Source organism: Agelaius tricolor, unplaced genomic scaffold (assembly GCF_023055355.1).
Source record: "Agelaius tricolor isolate 1412-34295 unplaced genomic scaffold, bAgeTri1.0.p SCAF_9, whole genome shotgun sequence".
Classification (NCBI taxonomy): domain Eukaryota; kingdom Metazoa; phylum Chordata; class Aves; order Passeriformes; family Icteridae; genus Agelaius; species Agelaius tricolor.
In genome coordinates this window covers 16,956,759-16,979,118 of record NW_027269269.1, presented here as the reverse complement: position 1 = coordinate 16,979,118, position 22,360 = coordinate 16,956,759, and the positions used below count along the sequence as shown (strand labels likewise).

At 37.4% G+C, this 22,360-nt stretch overlaps 1 long non-coding RNA gene across 1 annotated transcript in view; it reads right to left on the bottom strand.

Moving 5' to 3' along the window:
- The window catches only part of LOC139592734 (uncharacterized), a 342,215-nt gene that overhangs the window by 199,513 nt on the left and 120,342 nt on the right, over positions 1 to 22,360 (bottom strand). The gene's annotated exons all lie outside the window — the stretch shown is intronic.

The window sequence follows — 22,360 nt, the reverse complement described above, 5'->3', positions numbered from 1 at the left end:
CAAAAGGTGACAGTAGCCGATGTGCCGAGGACAGCTTAGTCAAGTAGAGCAGTCCACCTAGCAGAACTCTGTTAAAAATCCAACTCTCTGCAGCTGTTTCACTGTCTCAGCTTCTATCTCACCAGCATGCCACAGTTTGATACTGAATTTAGACCTGTTCTGCTTTATAGACTGAAAATGTGTCACCCATCTTCATCCGTATCTTTGTCTGATGCTGTAATGAGCACAGTCCAGAACAGTGCTGGGCCTCAATGATCTGCATCCTGCATTGGTCCTTATTTATAAACAAATATGTCTGGTTTAGAGAACAGTGTGTCCTCATCTTCTCAATTCCAGATTCATCAATCCAAGTTATGAATACAATACTGGAAAATTTATATTGTTGATATTTTATTTCTTGAAATAGAGAAATATTAAGTACAATGATGAGTGTGACAACAGGGTGAGAAGCAGCTGACATCTTTACGCCTCTGGAAAAATTTTGAAAGTTTATTTGGCAGTAAAATATTTACTGATTTTGTGGGAAAGTTGATTATTTCTGGAGTCCATTTCTCAACAGAGTAAAATCTTTCAAAGTAAAAGATAGACTGAGCTTCTAATCTGGACATGGTAAGAATTGTCAATTGGATTTACTTCCTATTAATACTTTCATGCTTCAAGTTTTTGTTGAATTTCTAAGACAATAAGTTAATAGTAATTCATTAACTTATTAAAATTAAAAGCTAGATTTAAAATCTTAATAGTTTTTGTTACTGTCAATCAAAGTTTCGTTACCCTTAGATTTCATTTTAGGTCCTTGTAATCTCAAAAACTAGGAGCTTCTTTCTCTAAAAAATGAGCATACTTTTGTATGCTCATCTACATACAATCTACAACACTGCAGATTGTAAAAAAATAATTGAGACGCCTTTACAAGACATTGTGTATAAGTTTCAGATTTAAAAAGCCTAAAAGAATAAAACAAACAAACTAACTAATTTAAACTAAAAAACATTCTTATGTTTACTTTTTTTAACATTCTTTACCAGAAGTATTCAAGAGTGGAACAGACACAACTTACTAAGGATCACAAAGCCTAACTCAATGACTACTGTGTATTTCAAAGCTACATGCCTACAGCTTCCTGTATACAGAATGTGCATTACATAACTATACTAGTCAGTTACTTCAAAAATGTAGTTTTTAAGTTACTCAATTTAACATGAAAGTAACACTTTATTTTTACATGCTTATGAAAAAACAGCACTGGAATTATGAAGTGGGAGAATCTAAACCAGAAAATACATTCTAGAAAAGTTCATGACTGAAGCAAATTCACAGAGGTTCCAAAAGTTACAAAATTCTGTTCTATCTTTGTATCAAAAACTAAAATTTGAAAGACAACCATATCTGAGCTTTACCCGCTTGTTTGATTCTCCTGTATATGAGGCCCAAAGTGGGAACAATTTACTGAGAACAAAGTAACATTCCTACAAATGAACATTCCACCACGGTGAACTCCCACCAGCTCCTTCAGAAAGTAGCTGCCACTCAGCCTGTGCACCCCAGTGGTATTTAATCCTCAGCTCGGGTAAAGGAAAAAGCCTGTTCCTCAGTGCTCAGTCAGGGACCTCAGGCTAATGCGCTCTGCTCTCAGGAATGGCTTCTAAATTTTGTCTTGCTTTGTGCCTCAGTAACTCAGGAGCTCCACAATAAACTGCAGTGATCTCCAAGGGTTCTCCAGAGCGTGAGTTCACTCATGGATGCTGGTGACACACACAGGCAGGCACCAAAATACAAGAGGCTGGTTTTTGTGTGTCACTGCGACTTGACCACACATGATGCTGGTCCAGACTGGAAATGATCATCATCTCATTCCCTGGTATGCAGATCCTTGAAAGTGTTCATTCCCCTTCCTGATCTTTCCTGACCTCACAGATAGGGCTGCCACATTTATGCTCATTAGCAGACCTCCTTTTGGGCCACAGAGTTAATCATCATGGTCAGGCCAGATTTATCTGGCAGAGGAGACACAAGGGATCCTAAAATATATCAGACTTCCTTGAACTTATCTTCTGAGAGAGCCCTTGAGTGAATTAATAAAAGCAATTGAGTCACAAAGTAAAGCAGACCATAATTTCTTGAAAATAATCACAGTACAATGTTAGCATGAGCAAATTATAAATGCTAGAGAAAAGTGTCTGAATTTATACAACAATTTCCCTTGAAACATAAATCTCACTTTATGAGAACAGAGAAGACCCAGAGAAGTCAGGTTCAGATCTCAGATAGCACCTTTCCTCCTTTGATTCATGCATTTCAATTAACAACAGTAATAAATATGCTTCACACAATCCATATAAGGGTTTTAATTGTTGAAGTAGCTGAGAAATTTTTGCAGCAGAACAAGCAGTTTTCAAATCTTGTGAAGCTCAAATCCTGTGAGCCTGTTCAGCTCATACAAGATCCACAATGCACCAGTTAGTGGTGTCTGGTAAATATTTTGGTATTTTACTGTGAGCAAGAATTGCGTGAATACAATACTGAAATTTATTTCTGATATTGTTCAGAAAAATGCATGCCTTGGAAATGTTGCTAATGAATCATCCAACTATGGTCACAGCTTCACAATTTTTAGTGAAAAGTAATTGTCTATGGCTTCTTTGAGGATAGAAGAAATTACAACATGTCCAATACGACTGGATTTTTCGTCTCTTAAATTTGTTGCCACTACTCAGCGTCAGGCTGGATAGAGCTTTCATCAACCTGATCTGCTGGAAGGTGTCCCTGCCCATGGAAGTGGGGGTTGGAACTAGGTGGTCTTTAAAGTTTCTCTCAATGCAAATAATTCTATAATTCCAGGATAACTCAATGATGGGATCCTATAGTCTTCCTCCTGTCTCCTATCTAAAGGCAAAAGAATACCCAGATGTAATCCTGGAATTTCATTTTGAGATTATATCCAGAGAGAAAAATCATAGAAGAATTTCAAATTTTTACGTAGATCCTAATGATAGTATGACTTCATTCAGCAAATGTTGACCATTTGCTGATGACTAGTGTGTAATTCTACAAAAACTGAATTACAAGATTCACTAAACAATTCAAGAAACCAAGAATGAACATTACATTGATCATAAAAATTCCATTTCCTGATGAAAAGAGACAAGGGCATGAGAATAATTTGTTATTGTTTATTTTGTGTTGGAGGAAGGACACTGCTTTCCAGACAACCATAGTTAATTAAATTCTGGTGGTGTAAGAGGCTACAAGAGCCTCATGACATTTGTTCACCTCTACATCATGAGCTCCTTAGCAAATAAGCTTTTTACAACCTGTGGTAAATTGCACACAGCTTTTATTGTATCGTAAAGTCCATCTCTGATGGAAACTTCTGAACACCAGCACAAGACAGTGAAGTACAACTACTATTAAGATTCTTCCACTAAAATAATTGAATAAAACAAAACATGGGAGAATATGTCTTGTAGAAGATGCACAAACTAGCCTACAAGAGAAAATTTGCAAAAATTCTATAGGAGAGCCATTAACATTTGAGTTTAACAAACATGGCCAGAATCAGCATTTTTGGTTCTACTAAAATGGCTGATTGCATCTTCAACACTTTTTAAAATGGTTTATCAAGTGTTCTTCACATGTTTGACAAGGTATAGAAGGCTTGTAAGCCTCAATATAATATCCTGTCTGTGAAAACAACAATAAATTATGCTGCTGTTTAACACATCCCAGACTTTATATTGTACAAAGAAGTAATGTTGCAAAATATCTCAAAAATGAGTGTGAAAGGGTGATAATCTATTTTACCATTAATTTGCAAGTTGTCATGCTGCTGTCATTATTGTACTGGAGATAATGTACTGTTAATTTCAATACCACAAAATTATTTATTGTTTCTTTTAGAAATGACTGCCAAAATGGAAACCCCAACAGGCTCAAGTAATGGAAAGAATCCTCTGAAATTCATGCAAGGGGTCAAGAAGATCAAATCATATAAAACACATGAAAAGGAAGATGCAACTTTAATTTTAGAGCGGTAAGAATGAACACACACCCCAAAAGCAAGGAGCAGGCAATAGGTACAATCTAGTGAGGGTTATCAGTTGCTCCTTGACATGGTCAAAAGGAGATTAATATAAATGTTCATTAATTCAAGACGGTATTTGTAAAGATGAGTTTATGGTTTATACCAGACAAAGCGTGAAAGGTTTGTAGACCTCCTCTGATCATGTTGTTTCTTGCTAATATTAAGGGAGTCAATATGTCCAAAGGAATAGTGTGCTTTACTGAGCTGGATTTCTCTACAAATCAAACAAGATTTAAGAAAGACTGTGAATTTGGTTTGCCCTATTAAGGAAAATGTTAAAACTGCACACTAAAAGTTGAAAATTATTGAACAATTAGCGAGTTTCTGTTTGACAGTATTCTCAACTGGTCCAGCTTCTCTATGGATTCAGGAAATTTTCCTTTCTTCTTTCCCCTCCTCAAGGGAAGTTTTATCTCTTTAGCTTAAACAACTCTTGTTGTTGAAATAGGAATTGTTTTTCATATGTCCTTAATTAGACTGAAAGGTTAAACAGTTGCTTCTGGTTTCTCTTTTCCCAAACCATAACTGCAAGTAAAGGCCTCTTATTTTCCATATCCAGTACATTTTATGGTTAGTGCATGCCTTTCCACACCACTGGATTTTCCTGTTCACAAAGTTGTCAGAGACTACAGTGAAATTTCACGCAGTGATCCTTGCATTAGACTCAGCACTTAGAATTTGTGCTTAGCTTCATCCAAAGAGTAAATACACATTTCTTACACAGGTTACAGACTTGTATATTGGAGCATATTTTTTGAGCCAAGTTCCTGTATCTTGTGTTTCATTTCAAAAACCCTGCCATCACCAGCAGTTGTCCATTTTGTGACCCCAGTTTGGAAATAGCATTCTTAAAAGATATCTCTATTCATTACAGTCTTTGTAGCATACACCTTGTCTTAAGATTGCTTATAAACTGCCAGCACCTAAAGATAAGTAAAATCCTCATAGTGGAGTTTTGTTACGAGTTAGGTTACTTTACTAAATCACAGTTTGTGTAGATAAAGCACATGAAAGAGAATCCATCTTTTCATTTCCACTGCCCCTTCAGCTGGCTTTCTTCACTATTTATTCTTGAATAATGAAAAAAGCACTAGGAAGTGATAAAAATAACATAATTTAAAAGAAATTAAGTATAAAATGCTAAAAATTACTTTAGTCTTCTTACAATGCAGTGGTGGACTGAAAAAAAAAAGTGAATTCGACACATTGATGAATTAAATCCCTTTCTAAAATGTAAAAAAGCCTGCCTCATGACAATACTTTTTAATGTTCAGGTAAATTCGTTTCATGTAAACTGCTTCATATATCATTTTACACTTAAAAGAAATGGTCTTTGACATTGTTTTAGGAATGCAGTTGTAGTCTTTGTAAATTATAATTGAAATTGAGAAAATATAAATCTATGCTTCCTGTTGCAATGAATCTATCAAAGAGAAGCACTCAGTGAAAAATGTTATGTGATGATATCATTAAAACATTTAACATCAGGATGCTGCATAGACAACTGCAAATAAATAATTTTTCATTAAAATTTTAAGTGCTTACTTTTGCCAAAGCTATAACTTTAATGTAAATGTGCCTTTTAGTATGTGTAAGTACTAAGAGCATAAGACTTTTTGAAGGCCATCACCACTTCAGTACCATTGGCAAACAGCCCCACACTGACTGATGCTGGGTTCACTTATGTTTGTATAGCCAATGTGCCATTTTGACAGCCAACTGCAATTCAAATCCCTTTCTCAATACTCTGCACCACCTGTGATGCAAATTTAACTTAATCCTGATTTTTGTGGCTTACTAACACTGAATCCAGCAGAGAATGTTATCTGTTTAGAAAAATTCACATCAGAGTTCCTCTTCATAAGCAGTATGAAGAAAGAAAAAGTGTGCATCCTGATAATATTTTTTTTAATGCACACCATCTCAGTTACAGTCTTTGTACAATGCTGAGGCTGGGTTCCCTCAGATTCTTAGTTTGGATTCCCAAACGTAAAGAAAATTTAAAAAAATAAAGTCCAGTTCAGTCACTTATTTTGAAGTAAGCAGATACCACATTGCTGGGAGCATTTGCTTGGGGTAGCACAGTACAATGCAACCGAACACAAATGTGTCCAGATATTATTTCTCAGTGTCCTATCAATTTTCTAATTTCACATTTTGTCATGAAATGTTACTTTGTGTGATTACTAGAGTTAGGAGTGAATGATGCATGAATTAGAGAGCTGACAAACCCTTGAGAAAGTGCTCAGCACAATGACACCTCTGCTTACTCTATTCAAAGAACAAAAAATGACACTCTTCCCAGGTGAGAAAGATGGAGACAAATGATGGTCTCTTCCTAAGACTGACTTGGAATATATTCAAAATCACAAAAATCTTGTGCATTTTCCCCTATGTTTTAGGTTAAAATGCAAAAAACATAAGATCAATTTATCTAGTCAGAAATTAATTTCTGCATACGGACTTTTCCTGGGACAGTTACAGTCATGCTTCCATAAAGTGAAGTACTAACTAAAGTCTTCAGCAAGGGGGAATAGACAGTTGTGGAGGTTACAATTAGTAGGTGCATAAAAAACTCTTATATTAAGAAGATCAATAGGATTAATGATTTATTTTCTCTTCCAGTACATGAAATAGGTGACATCAGATGAAAGAGAAGTTAAAAGCAAACAAAATAAGGTGGTTTTCCACATAACCTGGAGGGAAGATGTGGAATTCCTTGTCGTAAGATATATCTGCAAGAAAAGTCTGCATGGATTCAAAGGATGAACAGACTAGCACACAGGAATGAAATCAATTGGGTGTTACTTAAATACATAAAAACCATTTCTGGTTCACATAATTCCTGTAAAAGTTTAATGTCTGGGAGAGTAATAGGAGCAAGTAGAATTTATATTTGCCCAGTTTGTACAACCTTCCCTCAGCTCTCTGCTGGCTATCAAGGAGAGGTAATTACAAAGGCAGAACTTTCATCCCAAACAATGTGACTGAAATAATGCTGCTGTCTTATCCTGACTCATGATATCATTTAACAGTTTTCAAATTATGATATATCAGTTATGTCCAGTAAAAAAATACAGCCCCAGTGCCACATCTCTAATTACAGATATAATTATATCTGTGAGGAAGGGAGAACTTCAGAAGGGATAGTGACCCTGCAAGATAGGCTAGAAGAGTGGACTAATGAGAGGCTTATGAAGTCCAACAAGTATGAAGTCTTGCACCTGACAAAACATAATCCAGGAATGCAGCAAGGCTGGGATATATACCTAGCTGGGGAGAAGCTCAGTGGAAAGGGACCAGGAGCTTCTGATGAACACGAGCTCCATATAAGTGAATAGGGTGCTGCTACAGCAAAGAAAGTCAACAGGACCCTACATCAAAGAGTGCTTCAGCAGCAGAGATAAAGAAATCACTCTGCTCAGTGCTTTCCATACAACACCTGGAAATTTATTTTTGTCCCCTTGATTAAAAAAAAAAAAAAAAAAAAAAAAGTGTGAAAAGTGTGAACAGGCTGGAGATGGTCCAGAGAAGAGCCAAAATGATTATCCAAGGACTGAAAAGTTTGCCATGTGAGGAAAGTCTGAGAGAACTGCTTTGTTCAGCCTTGAGAAAACAAGACTTAAGGGAGGCCTTGTCACCATGATCCAGTACTTAAAGGCTGGCTACAAAGACTTCCTTTTACAAGGAGTGCCATCAAAAAGATGAGGGGTACAACTTACTCCTGGGGAGATTCTGGCTTACACTAGAGAAACATTTTTCACAGCAAGAAAAATCAGCCACTGGAATAATCTGCCTAGGTGAGAGGTGTATTCCTGAATGTTGGACACTTTGAAGATTTAGTTGAACAGAGTGCTGGGCCATCTTGTCTAGACTTGTGGTTTTGCTTTTGTCAAGGAAGGTTGGACCAGATAATCCTTCATGTCCCCTTCCAACCTGGCATTCTATGATTCTCTGATGGATTCCATTTAGATTAGGAAATGAACATGACCTCATTCCCAGATAACATTTTAATCCATTGTGCCAAAGGCTGTAAATACATCCACACCAGTAAGAGCAATTTTGTCCCATGTAGCATACGGACAAAATTAGTTCCAACTACAATTTTATTGGCTTCAGAATGGCCTCCCAAATGAAACAATTCTGTTCATTCAGAAGGATTCACACTGCTGTTTCAACTCATTGCTCTTCATATCCAGTAATAAAACAGAAGCTCAAATTCTGTTTCAGTTGTATGACTAGCGCAGTAAAATACAGTGGAATTATTCTTGGTTTACAGTGTAGTAAACAAGAGAATAAAGTTAATTTCAGAAATGGCAATTAGTTATTCAATTCAGACCCAATTATTGATTTTATTACAGAACATCTCATTCTTGTTTTAGATGATATTTCCAACAGTGTTCAACTATTTTGCATTTAGCTTTAGTATGCACATCTGTCTAAATCCATAACTTTCACTGGGAAAGAAGAAGCTTAAAATGCTCTCCAGGATCTTTGCTGCAGATTTTCTTTACCCGGACTTCAACTTTTAAAGATTATTACTTGGGATGAGAAGAGAGTAGGAATACCCCAAAAATATTGACAGATTTTTTCAAATTCTGAAATCAAAACCTGTAATTAGCTTTCATGGCTGGACAGGTCTGATTGTTGAGATCGTCTCAGTGCACGTAGATTACACATTGATAATTTATTAATAAAAAAGTAGAATTAAAGCACAATTCAGTGCTCAGATACATATGAGACTGTGCTATGTCTCCCCATGTCAGAGAATGATTTATCCTGCTTCTATCAGATGATGCTAGTTTGCTTATGCCAGAGCTAATGTCCAGCTAGTCACCCATTGTGAGGATTTTTTTCACTGAACTGAAAATTTACACTCCAAAATAAGTATGTGTATTCTGCAAACCCAGCAAATTAAATCAGCTCAGTGAAGGCACTGAGATGAGCCTCAGAGGCAAGTTCCTATGTGGTGCAGCTGGGAGCAGGACTGGATGGGGTCTGGGAGAAGAGAGGGCAAAATGGAGCTGCTCTTTACATCCACAGCACATGGACACACGGATGGACACAACTGCACCATGCAAATGTGCAACAGCAACTTCTGGCAGGCTGCAACATAATCCTCACAGTGTTTCATAAACAACTTCAGGCACCAATTAACTATTTTTTGTCTTAAGGTTCCCTGGGCACTAGACAAGAAAGATTCTCTGTGCTGTAGATCCAGCCAATCTGCTCTGTGTGGAGACAACAGGTCATTTTGGTTATTTTGCTGTAGGGCCAAGAATCCATCTGTGTGTACTAAGCAGCTTAGGCCAATGTGTTCACATTCTGGATGGATTAAAAATAACAGTCTGTATGGAAGCTTTTAAATGCTGTTTAAAACCTAACCCTCAGCTGTCTGTTATCCCAGATTCATCTTTCATCCTCTCTACCTATCTTCATTGTCTATTCAAATCTGGTTAAATATGGGGTTCAAAAATAAAAGCTTATTTATTAATGTTTTAAAGCAGTCTTATTTCACCAATTCAGAAGCTTAATATTGGCTTCAATTAACCAAACTTATATTAGAAGTTAGAGAAATGCAGTTTCTCCCCTTCTTTTGTCACTCTTAGGCAGACAGTGATTTAAGGGGTAACTTTTCAATGTGTATTTGAGAGACAGAGATTTGAATCAAGTAAAAATTTATGGACTGAGAGCTTCCAGAGTTGCTTTGTGAGACACTGGAAGCATTTTTGATTTAAGCTATAGATACAACAATTCCAGAGGTTTGTTTGAAACCCAGACAGCCAGTATATTATATTTATTTCCCTCCCATCCCCCATCCCTTCTGCACCTTTATTATGGATATGGTTCAATCACATCTCCTTCATTCAGGAAAAGCTTGGGTCTGACTTTTATAGTTGGCATTGCTTATCAAGTCAGAGCAGCTACATGCTCCTCTTCAACTCCACTCCCTTTTTTAGATGACTCAGAAGGTCAATTTGATGACTAAGGACAGTAAAACTCAATTTGTCATTCTGCTGTGCTTCACCAGGCTGCCTTGTTATTTTTAAGTCTCTCTTCCTATGGTAGCATGTTCTTGTCCCCATATTTCACTGTCTCCCAGGGGAACATCCATCCTCTTATCTGATACCACTTTGCCCCCTGGTGACATGTTCTCATTCTTCTCTCCATCTAGGTCCTGCAGGCCTGACTTAATTTTCTGCAGTATTTTCAGTTTTTTGTTCACGTTTTGGTTTGGTTTGCTTTGGATTTAGAACATGCCCTTTTTTTTTTTTTTTTTTTTTGTGTGTGTGTGTACTGGAATTAAAATTTTACTAATTCTGTCTCTTTGTGATATCTAGTTGAGTCAGGTTCCTCCAGTCTGCAAGAAGAGCCCAAGTTTCGTGCTGCTCTCAACCACAACTATATATATGAATTCATACAGGCAGGAGTTCTGCCACAGGGTTCAGTTATTACAGAAATCAGAAGTGGCTTTACCTCTATCAGCATGGAGGCAGATGGGCAATGGTATCTGCCTCATAGGAAATTCATTGGGAAATGTGAGGCATAAAAATGGTTGGGAAGAGAAGTGCTAATGTGAGTTACTGATAACCTGGAGGCACAGAGGAGAGTGTCACTTGTACATCCTGACAAACTTAGTGTGATGGGCTAGGCTCTGACTCTGGTTTTGACTGAGTTAATCCAGGTCCTTTCCTTTTAACTTCCATTTAACAGATGGTTATAAAACAAGCAGAGACATCTCCTGTGTTTGTGGGAAATGCTGTGTCAGGAGCTGGTCACCATTCTTCCCACACAAAGAATTCTGACTTTACATTAAGGTGAACATTTCAAGTGCTTCCTTCACTCAGGGCTCTGATTCAGCATTATCCTGCACATTAAGGAGGTTTCCTTTCTTTGCATATGCTAAATATAATTTCTGAAGGCACTAGCTTCCAGTGAGACCTCTAGAATCCCTTTCATTAGTGCATGCAATCTGTCTATACTCAAAAAGAAACAAAAAAACCACAAGACCCACCCTCCCAAAAAAGGTTATATGGGCTCTGAGAAATCCTTATATGCCAAAGCTGATGGGAAAACCCAGATGACAGAGAACCTTGTTGCCTAAAAATATTTTATCATGATGACTGGTTGTGAAGCACCCTTAAATAAGAGGCAATATTATTAGAAACATTTTGCTGTCCTTGTTTAATGTTAACACTACAAATATCGCAATATGTGATATTTCTTCCAAACTGTTCCATTCAGGTAATGAAATAGTATTTTGTCTTGCTTAGCTTGGACTCACTGTTTTCCTTCTGTTCTGTAATCACTTTTTAGATCTGCTGTGATACAAAAGTGCTTCATAAGTTGTGAGGCTGGTGGGGACTATTACCAGAAATCAATACATACATTACATATCTACCCCACACTAGTGATGATTCTGCATGATGGATGGCACATCAATCTCCAAATATTGGACATGATGGTGAGCATGGTATCCCCAGATTTTCAGGAATAGACACTGGATCTTTTTGTGTGACCCAAGAAGAAACTACCTCTATGAGCTGCACCAAGATAGTTTTCACTAACACCTACTGCATTTGGGGGGCTGGTTAGTTGTGGCTTTTTTTTTACTCACAGTCATCTGGGCAGTCTTCTGTTTTCAGAATCCTAATACACAACTGTATTTTTCCTAAGATAAAAGACACTAATGGGATCCTTGATAAAGATATGCAACAGAAAACAATGTAGGCTGTTGGCAGTTTCTAAATCTCCCTGCTGGTTCACTGTATACCATTATTCTCTGTTCCATGACATTTACTGCTGCTCATGAGAGATGCTGTATGGGGTTGCCAAAGATGCTATCAGAGAACAGCACTATTAGAGAATCTGCATGAATGTGACCAGACAACTAATTTAACATTTTTCAGTCAACAGACTATAGTTCTTGGAAGAAAACTGTATGGTGGCAAAAACAGAGGAACAATACAAAACAAACAAGCAAAAAAAATCCCAGGCCTCTGCCTGGAAGGGAGACAAACATTTTGACAAACACAGGAATTAATACAGAAGTTTTGCAGAATTGTGGCTTAGGCAGATTTGTTTTCCCAAACAGATTCATCCATCCTTAATCAGCAGCCCCAGCTGTCCCTGCTGGGAAAATCTGCATCTCTTTTTCTGCTTGTTGCTGGCTGTGCTGAACTGGCATTTCTAAAAGTAATTACCCTGCAAAGTGTAGTTGAACACTCAGAAATAGTAAGAATTGTTAATTCTGTGCCTGCTAGGCCGATTTGCCTAGCTGAAAATACCAGTTCATCTCAGCAAGAGAAGCAAGACTCACAGGGTGACAAGGGAAGCCAGGACTTTGCTAACAGGGACAGGTTATTCAGCAGCTGACTGGGGAAGGGGTGCCTGGCTGCTTATGAAGTGCAGATCCAAGACACTCTCTAGTCTGTACTTTAGAGAAGTGCTACACAAAAGAAAGCAAACTCTGTGTGTGTATGTGTGTATGTGTGTGTGTGTGTCTGAGCATGGACACACCTGCTCAGACTGGAGAACGGTCTGGAGCATGAGTCATGTAAGGAGTAGCTGAGGGAGCTGGTGGTGTTTAGCCTGGAGAAAAAATAGGCTCAAGCAGGACCTTATCACTCTCTAAGCTACGTAAAAAAGGAGGCCAGGTAGGGTAGCCAGGTGAGGGTCAGCCATTTCTTTCAGGTAACAAGCAAGGGAATGAGAAGAAATGGACTGTAGTTGTACCAGGGGAGGTTTAGACTGTACATTAAGAAAGAGTTTTCAAGTATTGAAACAGGGTGAACACAGAACTAAGCTGTTGAAAAATTAATGCTCTTATTTACTGCAAATAGTTTCTAGTGATAATATTCTATTATCTTTTGAAATAATAACTTGATTTGAAAAACAGCAACTTTTATTGTGTTCTGCCTATAGTTTAGAAGCAGTAATATACTATAGTAAGAAAGTAGTTTACAATGCAGAAATCAAAATTCAGTAGGCAAACACTTTAAATCACATTGCAGCTCAGAAATATGATGGTATTGTCTGCTCTTATTTGTATTGTTTCAGCATGATCTGCACAGCTATTATCACCTCACAGACACATGCACCACATCGTCAAATTTGCATGAGAACAACAGCTGTCAAACAACAGTAATTACAAGAAAGTACCAGGGTGAAAAGAGGCAGCTATGAATTCACTTTGGCAAAATTACTGGATTCATCAGAATTAGCTTCTACATGACCAAATGGGATAGAATCACATCTACATCATGAGGGTCCTCCAAGTACACAAAAGTTAGCATTAATTAAAATGCTTATTTTCCATCTGTACTTTGCAAACCATTTCTACCCAGACTGCCCTGTGTGTGTGCACTCCAGCAGGAAGTTTGCAATCCAGACATTTCCATTAAGATCCACTTTTTCAGTAACAAGATGTGGCACACAAAGAACAGTCACAGCTGGGAGCAGGGGATATCATTACTCTGGGTGCAAGGAGCCATTTGTGTGCCTTGAGGCCAGTTATGTGACAAGTCAGCTAAAATACCTCAAGAAGTTTTGGCCATGATCATGGGGATGACCTACATATATGATCAGGGACAGAGAATATCCTTTATGACACCACAAAAGCAGAGATTGTGACAAAGCAAAGAAAATATGTACAAATAGGTCCTTACAGCCATTCCCTGACATTCTGCACCTGTGCTGGTGACTTCAATGAAACAATCAATGCAGCCAGATGGGAACGGACTTCCTTTGTCACACCTTCAGCCCATAACCATTTATTTACTTATTTATTCACTCACAGTGTATTTTGTACAATTTAGTACATTTGTTGCAATTCATCAGTGAGTCCAAGTCTCAGTGGAAATATTGGTTTTGTTTTCAGAAGGGTTTGTTTGTTCAGTTGTTTTGGGTTTTTTTGGGGGGTAAGGGGAGGTTTGTTGGCTTTGGTTTGTTGTTGTTTTGGGGGTTTTAAAAATTTTCATTGTTTATAATACCTACATTTTAGCATGTTTTGTGATTTTAACACAGCATTTAAATAAAGCACCCTAGAATGATGAGGTAAAAGGCAACAATTTAAAATAGATATCTAAAATTTTGAAGTATCTCTGGTAATCCTTTTACAATAAATACTACATTTGTTATTGTTTCATTATACTCATTGAATGCCCTTTTATTCCTGTTTATTTTCTCATTATAATTCCATACAATTATTCTTTACAATTTTACTTTAGTATGTGTATTATTATCTCCCAGTACTAGAGAAATATGATAAAAAAATTTATATAGTTAGTAGTCCATATTACCCTGGGACCAGCACCTGAAATCTGTACTTAAGCCTTAATTCAGGCACCATGAGGAAAAAAACCATGATTTTTGTGCTCAGGCCAAGTTGTCGCAATTAGTCCCAAGAAAACCTGTTTTGTCCTTATTATTATTATTATTATTATTTTCTTCAGACAGCTAACCATGATCCTTGATGCCAAAGGCTGCATCACAGTCTAGGAAGCACTGGGATGCTGAGTATCTGTGCCAGCTATGAATGATACATGTGAGAGGAGTGAGGTTGTTCCGTGAGCAGCGTTAAAGTGGGTTTTGATCATCTGATCAAAGAGGGCTGTAAATCAACATAGGCTTTAATGTAGCGAATATAAAGTTTTGTTCCTTCCCAAATGGAACTGAGTTGCTGTATGTAGGGCAGGGCTGTTTATAACATAGTGCACCTCTGCTTGAGCTGTCATTTTGTACTATGTGCAGAGGCGCTTCAAAAGAGTGAAAAAAAAATGCTTGCAAATATAGTTTAAGGGTTTTTTAAACTTTGAGGGACCTCTCTGGCTTCGATGCTTAGGTAGAAATTAGAATTTTGTGCTTCTATGATGTAAACATTAGTATCTTATTTTGATAGGTTATAGTTTTACATAGACTTCAGCCACTGCAAGCAAGAGCAACTTTCATAACATGTGAGGTCCATTTAAACACCTAAAGGCTTCTTAGATGAAGCTATCTCATGTCTGCTTGTCATCTAGGTCAAGATAGCTGGCTGTTTTCTGTGTTTGGCCTCCAAGATGTGTTGAAGGAATTGGACACCATAAATGCCAATCTCTCCCTGCCAACTAAAGGAGGAAGTTATAGCTACCAGTGTAGAAAGAATAGACAGAGCTGCCACATTCAGTCACCTTTGATCTCCTCAGGTGCAAGAACCTATCTGTGCATGTAACCAGGAGAGATGGGTGTCTGAGTGAGTGAGTGGTGTGATCTCCAGGGATGACTACTGTACCATGTTCCAGGGTCCCCAGGATGCCAGAGACTTGCTTGGATTCAGAGAAGGGACAATTTGTCCATGCACATGCAGAGAGCCTAAATGTTCCAGAGGAACCACACATCCAAGCTTCTTATGTCACTTGCATTGACTAACAGGTTACATAAACCCTGCCTTTCTCATTCAACTTGAATCATGCAACACAAAGAATAATGGCTCCATGAAAGGCTCCATGAGAGAAACCTATGTTTAATAGCCTCACACAGGCCTTCATTTTACTTCATAATATGAGGATTGTGCATGCAGCACAATGTGCTAGGTCTGTCTCAGTCCATGCATGAATTATCCAGAGTATTTTCTCTACCTTAGTACTGTTCTACCAGAGTTAATGCCCATGGGAGCAATTGTTTGGAAAAATGAAGCTTGAAAACCAGTTTTGTTTTTAATGTAGCAGAAAATAATTCTAAAGGGTGAATGACACAAACTCCATATTCGAAATAGAGACCTAAAGTATTAAGAAAAAGAATAGGAAAATTATCTGGATGTCAGAATTCAAACAAAATCAGTGAATCCCCATACTGAACATAAGCTCTTTTATTGTAGCAGAGTTTACTTTGATACTAAAGTGTCTTCAGGTCATGCATGTAAGAATAAAATTAAACAAAAAACCTACCCAAAGACAGATTAATATCCATTTTTTGAATGACATTTTCAAATCTTCATGTGTTATTTCTTCTTCTATAGAGCTAAAGAACATGGACTATTTTTGAAATCTCTGTGGATAACACAATGAAAGTAAAAACAGCGAAGACACCTAAAAAATGAAGGCTCTACATTGCAGCTTGAGTCATAGCCTAATTTTGCGACTCTAATTTTTATGTTCTCACAAAAATTTCTAGTTTATATATAAAATCCATGGGCATGTCTTTGCCAAGTGCCTAGTAAATTGGTGTGTTCAGAAAGGTCTGGCTGCAAAATGCCCCTTCACTGAGAAGCTGTCCCATCACAGAGAAGAGTCTGCTGAAGTTCTGTGCAATGTTCAGCATGTTCATTTGCACCTGCAGACTCTAAGCCCTGCCAGCTTACCATGCATTTACCTCTAGTATGGCAGACAGCAAAGAAATGGAAATGGAACCAGCTTTACTTTAAATGTGCAAAAGTGAGTTCTGGATAATATCCCTGTGAGTAGAACAACAAATGTGCAATGAGTTAGAAACAGATGCCAATTCCTTAAATATTGACTCTATATTTAAGCATCTGCTTATGTGCACATAATTGGAGTTTCCCTGAAGATAAAGCTTTCTGATTAAGTTTGAAGGTCCTGTCCCTTTATCTAAAGCACAAATAAACCAAATCTTAATGGCCTATTACTGACTGTGTATTTAGCCTGTTCCAGAATTTGCTTATTATTTGGCCAAAATAAAGTGTGACTACAAGCCTTACAATAATTCATTATGGATCCATTCCAGGTTCTGAAGCCACTGTCTCTCTTTCCGACAGAATTTCACTAGTCCTAGACCAGCATTTAAGACAAATGCAATAAAAACAAAGCAGAAGAAAAAATTTCTTACAATTCTAGTGTTTGCAAACACTTTGGGAAAGTTGTCATTTTTCAGGGAAACCTTTTCATTTAAAGTACTCCTGGCCATTTCTCTTGGTGATAAAAGAGATGTAGAACCTAAGTTATAAATGGGATGTAAGAATGAGATACAAGTTTGTCCTACAGTTATAATTGTTAAGTAGCTGTCTAGGCGGGCTGTGCCTGCACATAAAAACAGTTAACTATCTCACTGATGTCACAATTTAAACACTGGACTGGCTTGGGACAGGGTGGTGGACTGAACCTTGAGCCACTGTCTTCACTAAGGAACAGAGTAACTGTTACGGGAGCCCTCAGTTACTACAGGCAGTAACAACAAATCCCCTTGGTAGCTCATGTCTGTGTGCCAACCAGTTTCTCTCCATTTCATTACCTCATATACTCTCAGAATCTCTGCCAGTCAGGATGACCCCGAGATGTGTTAGAAAATCTCTTTTCCCACCCCAGCAGTTGAAGAAGGAGTCAGGATTCTTCAGCTGTGGTTTTCAAGGATGTTTATTTTTTGTTATCTATTACATTCTTTCTCTAACCTGCTGAAGTCTGTTCAGCAGGTCAATCCAAGACACACTGCCCACCCCTGTGCTGGTGTCAACATTTTATACTAAAAACTATGTGTACTTTATTTACAATTATTTTCCAGTACCTATCACCTATATTAGACAGTCTATCTCTACTTTAAACCAATCCAAAAGTGTCAGCATCACACAGAACATGGAGGCTAGGAGGGAGAAAGGAGAAGGACAGGACATGCCCAAATTCCTCCTTGGGACCCTGAACCTCTCTTCTAAAACCCTTAAAATTCTACCTTTTCACCCTATGACAGCTAACTATTATTCTACTTAAACTCTCCTGACTTGTAATTCTTCATACAAAGCTGGTAATTTGCTCCATGGGTCAAAATCAAAGTCACAGGTGCCTTTGGCTTCATGCCAGGGTCTCAGAGCTCCCATCCAGGGATTTGAGCCATCCAGGACAGTCAGAGGGATGTCCTGGGTTCCAACAATATACCAGGCGAAGAAACTGCCATCCCAGAGGGTGTTCCTACTCCAGAGATAACCATCCTGTACATTGGCAGGATTCTTGCCAATATTCAATAGGAACTTCTAAGCATGCAGAAATCATAATGCAGAATAGGCTTTTGGACATAGTTAAGATCATTAGGAGCTGATGACAGATAATTTAAAATAATTCACAGCAATGGAAGCAGTTTGTGATGAAATGAACACCCAGGACTTCAGGCCAGTTGGATGTAGGAACCCAGCAGAACAATATTTTGGGGAGTCCTGTCAATGCTGCTAGAGATACCATTGAAAGAATGATCATGACTCAGATAGTGGCTGACCATCCAAATCAAGAGATTTTATTCCTCATAGAGGCGTTATCCTTTGCAAAGATCTAAATATATTAGGGTTTTTTTTACCAACTTTCTCTCCATGAGCACCTAAATTCACGTCTGTGTCTTCAATATGCTTCATGTACAGAGACATCAATCTGTTTTAAGTCATGTAGGCATTTATATTTTGCTTGCTTGATAGTGTTTCTTTTACAGAAATTCATAAAAAAGCTGAGGTGAAGTGCAACAATTTCTCTCAGCCAGCCTTGCTGTGAAATCAAAAGCAGAGTCACAGAAGAGCTTGTGGTTGACTTTCATTCTCTCTGTTTTCAAATACATGGGGTATTTTCATTCTTTAGTCACTGATGACTTTTTCAGATTTCACCTTTTCAGATGACATTAACAAGCCTCCAGACTTGCAAAAGAGTAGAATAGTGGGTAACTACTATTACTTCTGTAACCCATGACTGAATTGACTAAGAGGACAGTTCATAGTAGATTAAAACTGAATGAAAAGATGGTCTTTTTGAAACATCAGAAAAAAAATTGGAGCTTTATTTTTATAAATTTCTTTTGGTTAATTTTATATTTAACTGAATTGTCGAATTTAATATGAATCTGTCGTATTCTGCATTAACCAATTTTCTTAGTCATTTGGTTCATGAGCGACATTTTAATGAGTTTTACAGAAATGTTATTACATTCATAATTACTCCAAAGAGCAGACTTAATAAAAGTATTGCAAAGCATAAGTGACCATATGCAAGATCTACCGTGAATAAGAACCTCTAATCCATGCAAGATTGATCCATTTCATTTTTCCATGTTCAATATTATTTGTTGGGTTTTTCCAATTTTTAGCTAATTGAGGCTTATTAATAAATCTTTGCCTGGGGAGTCTATTTACTTGCCAGCATAGTGTGTTTTATAGAATCCTATAAAATACATCAAAGTTTTCCTGTAAGGGAAATGTACATCACTAATAAACACAACAGGCATCTATAGGATATTATTCACGGAAGTTATTCAAATTAAATGCCATAAATGCCATAAATAATTAACAAGGGAAAAGAGTGGCTTTGTTTAATTTTTTTTTTCAGCCTTCTATCTGATGTTGATAAGAGCCAGGCAATGAATTCAATGAATAAAAGACACATTTAGAAAATGTCTTGGCACACACCCTCTTGTGATTATGACTGGGCAAAATCAATGCAGAGGCATACAAAGGGACAATTAGATAAGGGACAAGAAATTATTTTTTTTCCATAACTACCAAAAATGAGGTTATATTGGAACTAATTAGAACTTCTGAAAACAGTTACAACCTTGCTGCTTTCTCATATGCAGAACACCAGCTCCCTGAAAAATGATACTGCTTTCCTGGTCTCTTGGAAGAAAATCACACAAAATAACTTTCATTTCATGCATGTCAGAAATAAAAAGCGTGCCAGTCATGGTGGCTTAATGACCATTTCCTCAACTCTTTTGCATGGTAGTGGTTCTTTGATTATGGCTCCAACTGCAGCAAAAGGCAAACCATTGAACCCTCATTTTTTCATGGCAACAGGCAAAAAATAGTCCATGTCTCCATCTCCCCTGGGCTGCCTAATATGGATGGCTGCATGGAAGGGGGGGTTGCAGTTCCACGCAATAATTCTTCTCCAGTTGCTGACAACAGAATGCTGATGTCAAGATGATATCTACCTTTAAGTTGCAGTATCATTTGATGTTACCCCTGGGATAAAACCACAAGACCTCACTCTCTTCTCTAGACTGTTACTCAAGGCATAAAGTAGTCCTCCCCAAGTGTTTGTGATTTAAGAGTTTCAAAGTACACATTGCAAAGAGTAGCCCAGCGTCAGAACCAGTGTCAGCACAGCTCTACCAGTGCGATGCTAAGTCTTGGGTATTAAATATGATGCAAAGGCCACAGTCCATGGCACATACACACCACACTGGGGTGGCTGCTCATTGTTTGCTCCTTAGGGCTAGCTCGTGATATTTTTTATGGCTTTGGGCTGCTCACTGCTAAAGCAATCCATTCAGAGTTCAGAGCTGTGGGCTTCAATCTGATGTCTAGATATATGCTTAACCTACACTATAAAAAAGCATAATATAAATTACCTCTGGGAAAATAGGCATTATTATTATGCCACCAATGCTCTATTTCCTTTGAATTCCAACTATCTGAAAAAAAAAAAAAACCCTTCAGAACATTTACTATGTGCATTCACTAATATAGGCAGAAACACAATATTATGTATAAATATAATATGAATAGGCAGTATACAGACATATATTCTTTTTTTAGAATTTTATTGCATTTATATTATGTACTTAGGGAGATTTTGCTAAAGAAAGTCCCAAAGAATATTCAGTCAATCTAGAAATTTACTGGTTTCAAATATATGACACTTTATATCATATTAGGTGGGACTGCCTATTATATCCCATACATATACATTTACTGACTTACATATTTAAAGCAGAAAAAGAATCTTATTGAGAACATGCAGATACATAAATAGTGATTTGTGTTACAGCCTGCACATGGAAGTGGGTGCAGAGAATTTCCTACAGATCAAGCCATTGTAGGTGGTGAGAAGTGTCAGCTATGCATGTGGAGATTTTCTGCATCCACGTCTGTTTGATCCATTCCCTATTCCCTCATGAGACTGAAGTTACTGACAGAGCCATATTTGTTTTCCATCTACAGCCCCTGGGTATGATTTTATGAAGTGTTCTCCATCTCACAGGTTGGCTGCTCAGATTGTTCTCTGAGGACAGGATTAAGACCCAGCTGAATTTTTCAGCCAGTGAGAAATTTCTATGAAAGAATTGGCTTTCAAAATAAATTACAGTTGTATTTTAGAAAAACGATATACAGTTAGCTCCTATCTGACCTGCCTATATATTGACATGGTCTCTCTGGGTATTTCCCCTGGATCAATTTGCACTATGTGTCCAAAATGCCAAGATAGATATTGCGAGTGAGAGGTACATTATATCTAGGAAGAGACAGGAAATCTGATAATGATGGAGGAGGAAACACTTACAAGTGTGAAAAGAAAAGCTGCATCTAAAAGTTATAAAATGCTAATATGGAAGTTTGGGCTTCTGATTTAGAAATGTAATATTTTTTTCTCAAAATCAATGACAAAAAATCTCAAGAGAGCTACCTTATCCTGTCAATTCATATATAAAAAAGTATAGGGTATTTTTATAATGTTAAACTATTTAGGGCAGGGACCCTTTTAGCCATAAGAACTGCTTCATAGACTAGCCTCATCCACATGACATTTGGTCTGGATGTCCTCTGAGCTCTTTTTGTAGGATTGTAGAGACTGTTTGAAATAATCTTAGGGTTACTCTGGAGCCGATATAGCTGAGATTTCTGTAATATGCATCTGTGGCAATGCATTGTGTGTTCTGAAGAGGTTGAATTAGAAGACCCAAAGAGAATTCCAATCTGAATTGTCATAGGATCTCACGATGCTATGAGATATGCCAGAATGACCTTGGGATGTTTAAAAGCACAAAGGAGGACACTGGAGGATGAATGAAAACAAATTTAGAGAAAGTGGGGGTTTTTGTGGGTTTTGGGGTTTTTTTTCCAGCTTACTTTTGGATATCGTTGCTGCTGTACCCATGAATAATGTCTTGGCATTGTCTTGGACTGGCTGGTAGTCATTTCTTTGCCAGAGAGCACTAATAATGGATACTAGGGAAAATTAGTCTGAGCTATAATTTTTACTCTTTACTTAGCACAGTAAATTCATGCACAGAAACTGCTTTCTTATTTAGATTGAAAAAAAAAGGACCATCAGTAAAAATAGCACTCAGTGAAATGTATACTTTACAACATCAAAAGAGGCAAGATAATCTAATGGCTCTTTCTGGACTGTAATAATATGAAAATATAAATGGAAAATTTAATACACAGACTGTACAAAGTTACTAAAATCATTTTAATGTATCACTTTCTTCTCATAACACTGAACACACTTGCAGGTCTTTGATGACCACAGATTTTAGGTACTTCAAAGAAAAAGAGCTTATTGTTATCATCTTTTTCATCCTGTCTTATTT